Source organism: Musca vetustissima, unplaced genomic scaffold, assembly GCF_032173495.1.
Source record: "Musca vetustissima isolate MV318-11 ecotype Yass unplaced genomic scaffold, APGP_CSIRO_Mvet_v1 utg596210, whole genome shotgun sequence".
NCBI lineage: Eukaryota > Metazoa > Arthropoda > Insecta > Diptera > Muscidae > Musca > Musca vetustissima.
In genome coordinates, this window is record NW_026887984.1 from 2,714 (window position 1) to 7,464 (window position 4,751).

Sequence of the window (4,751 nt, forward strand, 5' to 3'; positions counted from 1 at the left end):
CCTCTACCATAAGGTAGAGTATATATACAATTTGTCATTCCGTTTTTAACTCCTCGAAAGATTCGTCCGAGACCCGATAAGAGATACATATTCTTGAATTCTATGCAGAATTGTATGTCTGTTGAAATAACGATATTAAAGATAGAGCTATTAAATTTTACACATACATCAGAATTATGTACTGTTGTATTTCCGCTATAACGTGCTCCCAATAGTCAGTCTTTGAGCACGGGTTTCAACATAATAAGCTGTAATTTAGTTCTCACTAGGTAGAAAATCTCCATACAAAAAAAAATATTGGTCAACTTTTTTACCCCTCAATATACCAAATACAAACCAATAAGGAAAGTAGTCAAATCGGGCTGGGCCGATTATATGATATCTTCACCACTGTGGGTACATTCTACATATGACATTGACATGAAATTGAACGAACTGGAATGTGTGATCTCTATAGCTTACAAAATAAAAACAGATTTTTTGAGTACAGATCTCTGATTTTATTTATATTTTATACACACATTATCGCGTATTTGCGTTTTTATTGTTAACATGCCTCTGTTATGCCTGATTCCCCCTGGATATTTTTTCACAAACTATTTTGTCAAAATGCATTTTGTCGAGTCTTTACGGTTTCTATGTCTTTGATTTCATTTCATTCGGGCAAGTTTAGAGTCGTTTGCGTACAATAAACAAATTTAAGTAAATCGATTTAAAGCATTGATTTTTAAACTAGACTCTAGATCACATTGTGTGTTTGTGTTTTGTTTTATAAAAAAATATCTCCAGTTTTTTGTTAAGTTTCTTACTTTTTTTGTTAAATTATTTAATTGTTGTTATTGTGTTAAATGTTTGTGCGAAATTTTCTAAATTGTTATTAAAAATTTTGCCTGCGAGATCAATTGAATGTTTGTTTGAACAAATTTTGAGCCATCTTTTTTTGTGGTATTGTGTTCGATTATTTTCCTCAAACTGGATAATAATTCGCTGTTTTTAAATTATTAAGTTTAATGTCTTCACCGCCGGCCTGGTCTTCTTTTTCTTCGTCGTCATCATCGACGCCCTCATCATCGTCTTTGTCGGATTATTCACCCTCAACTTCTAGTCCTGAATTAAATTCAAATTCTTCAACATCTGGTGCGTCTGGTGGCTCATCATCATCGGCAATTAAAGTCGAATTTGATCGCAACATCATGGATTTAGTGTATCAGCCGAGATTGTCGGTGAACGAATGTCAGGCAAGTCAAACTGCTAGAGTGACATCGAACCTAAACGCATCCAGTAGTACAATGGCGGTTAGTCGTGTACCCTCACCGCCTTTACCGGAAGTTAATACGCCGGTTGCCGAAAACTGGTGTTACACACAGGAGAAAGTGGTTAAATTTAGCTATATGTGGACTATAAATAATTTTAGTTTTTGTCGAGAGGAAATGGGTAAAGTCTTAAAGTCCTCAACATTTTCCACCGGTGCTAATGACAAACTGAAATGGTGTTTACGTGTCAATTCCAAAGGTTTAGATGAAGAAAGTAAAGATTATTTATCCTTATATTTATTATTAGTTTCCTGCAATAAATCCGAAGTTAGAGCCAAATTTAAATTTTCCATATTAAATGCTAAAAGAGAAGAAACCAAAGCCATGGAATCACAGAGAGCATACCGTTTTGTACAAGGCAAAGATTGGGGTTTCAAAAAATTCATACGACGAGATTTCCTTTTGGATGAGGCCAATGGCCTATTTCCTGAAGATAAATTGACAATATTCTGTGAAGTTAGTGTTAATATCTCCGGCCAATCAAATATTGTACAAATATTGTACAAACCCAATGATGGCAAAATATGATCACAACACATTCACATCTAATTGCCGAGGCATTTCGTGCGCTTGCAACACAACAAATCCCACCGATTGGACCACCCAGGAAGCGAGTAAAAATGAGCTGAAATTTCAATAGTAGTAGAAGACAACAGCAACAACAACAAAAACAGCAGCAGCAGCAACAATTGCAATTGCAACAAAAACAACACATTATAGATAATCAAGAAAAAGAAAAATTTAATCATAATAATAATAAAAGAGATAATAATAAATACTATAAATCTATATATATAAAAATGGTGGCAAAAAATGTATACTAACTCATCAATTGAGAACGACTGAACCGATTTGACTCAAAGTTTCTTTCAGTTGTCGGTAATTACAGTGGGAAGGTTCTTATGAAAGAAAAATTTTAAGAAAAATCCGCGAAAATCTTGCAAAAATTATTTTAAAAAAAGGCTGGACCGATTTGACTTCAAATTTCTGTTAGTTGTCTATAATTGAAGTGGAGAGGTTTTAATGAAAGACATTTTTGAGAAAAATCCGCGAAAATTTTGCAAAAATTATTTTAAAGAAACGGCTGGACGATTTGACTCACAGTTTCTGTTAGTAGCCTGTATCTGAAGTGGAGAGGTTTTAATGAAAGATCATTTTGAGAAAAATCCGCGAAAATGTTGCAAAATATATTTTGAAAGATATTAGAATGTCCACACATTTTATTTCGAACCTTTATGATTTCATTTCTTCGTAGTTCTTTTTGGTCATATTTTGGGCGAAAATTGGCAGCGTATAATATCTTTAAGTAATTGTCATTTATGGAAAATTCTCAAAATATGTTAATTTTCTACAATCAATTGGATTGTCATTGCCTTGAAAAAAATATTATATATATATAGAGAGTGTAATAAGTATTTTGCCTCAATACAAATTTGACAAAATTCCAATATATACGTCTATAGCCAGAATACTAAAGTCATAAAATAAATTATGTGTGATGGAATATGTTTGTGGACATATTTAGATCGTATTTATGCAAGAATCATTGCGAAAGACCTATTGGTCTCGAAGATATCGGCCGAAATCTATAACAATCCAAAAATGTTTATCACAAAAAAGTATTTTGCTTTTTATAATTATTTTAGAAAAAATTGTTGCATAGAACACCTTTGGTCTTTTTATAGTTAAGAAGAACAAGATCATTATTGAGCTATCAACTCTCAACAAAAAGAATGAGATAATGAGTAAAATTGTACGTCATCGTTTGCAACTGAGCAATGAAGATGATGAAAGTAATAAAAACGAGAGCACAATATATTTGAACGACGAGCTTACTCCACATAATAGACGTCTTCTCTGGATGAGCAAAACTAAAGCCAGAGAATGTGGATGGAAGTATGTGTGGGTCCGTAATGGATGTATCTATGCACGTAGGATAGAAAATGCACCTTTGCTTTTAATAAATAATTCCGCCGATATTGAATGCATCGCTGCTACTATGTAGATATTCTAATGAAGTGTGAAAAAATAAAATATATATAAAACATCATAAAACACAAACAATTTTGCGAAATATTTAAATGTGAACCTAGCCTAAAAGGCAAACAAACAAATCTGAATCTAATTTATAATAAATAATAATAAACTGAAAAATCAATGAAATAAATAAAAGTTGTGTATTACTGATATAAAAAAAAAATAAAAAATTAATAAAATGGAATATACAGAAGAAACAATTTGTAATTTTAATGACATTGAAATACAATTTTTGAATAATTCGCTATCTCTCATATTCTTAAACATTAGATCAATACGTAAAAATTTCCTTAATTTCTTAACAAGCACATCGAAAATAATAAATAATATAGACCTTATAATTCTATGTGAAACTAATATATCTGATGATGAAAATTGTTTTTACTCGATTGATGGATTTAATTCGGTATTTTTAAATAGAGAAGGCAATGGTGGTGGCCTAGTTATGTATATAAGAGAAACAATACATTATAAAAACATAGCAATAAATATGAAATCAGCCGAAATCATGAAAATTGCAGTCAAACTAGATGAATACACTGATATAATAGTACTACCTATTTACAGACCACCGAATAATAATATACCACAATTTCTCAATGAATTGGAGGAGGCTATATATCTGATTGGCAACAAAACCAAAACCATTATACTTGGTGATATAAACATTGATATAATGAAAACAAATACAACAACAACAAAATATTTGAGTATCCTATCATCCAATGGTTTTCAATGTATGGTAAACACGCCAACCAGGGAAGACACATACAATCAAACAAAGACTTGTATTGATCATCTCCTCATAAGATGGGGCAGAGAACTAAAAAACGCCCACTCGGCGATAGTTGCCACAACAATTTCCGATCACTATTCCATATATGCTTCAATCGGCTACACAAACCATAAAACAAATCAAAGCAGAATCAATACAAAAAACAATAAACTAAACAATAATAAGATAAATGAAGAAATAAGAAAAATAAATTGGCAAGAAGTAATTAACACGTCGAATAATACAAACGAACTCTACGACAACATATACAAAATATTCAATTCCATATATGAAAACTCTAAAACAATTGAAACGAAATACAAAAAGCGTAACCCATATCCATGGCTAACAGATAACATAATAAAATATTGTAATATAAGGGAAAAACTATACAAAACATGGTGCAAAAATAAATCAAATAAAACCAATGAAACCATCTACAAAAATTTCAATAATAAACTAAATAAGCAAATAATCAAAGCCAAAAATGATCACTTTTACAGTATGTTTTATAAGAACAGATATAACATTCGGGGAACATGGAAACTAATAAACCAAATAACTGGGAAGAAAACATGCAATATAGACGATCAAATTAAACTCAGCTTCAGTAGTGAAAATATAAA

General features: G+C 31.2%; 1 pseudogene; it reads left to right on the plus strand.

Annotated features, from left to right (window-relative positions):
- The first annotated feature begins 995 nt into the window (after positions 1 to 995).
- LOC133335820 (protein roadkill-like) lies at positions 996 to 2,002 on the plus strand (annotated as a pseudogene).
- Positions 2,003 to 4,751: the final 2,749 nt, after the last annotated feature.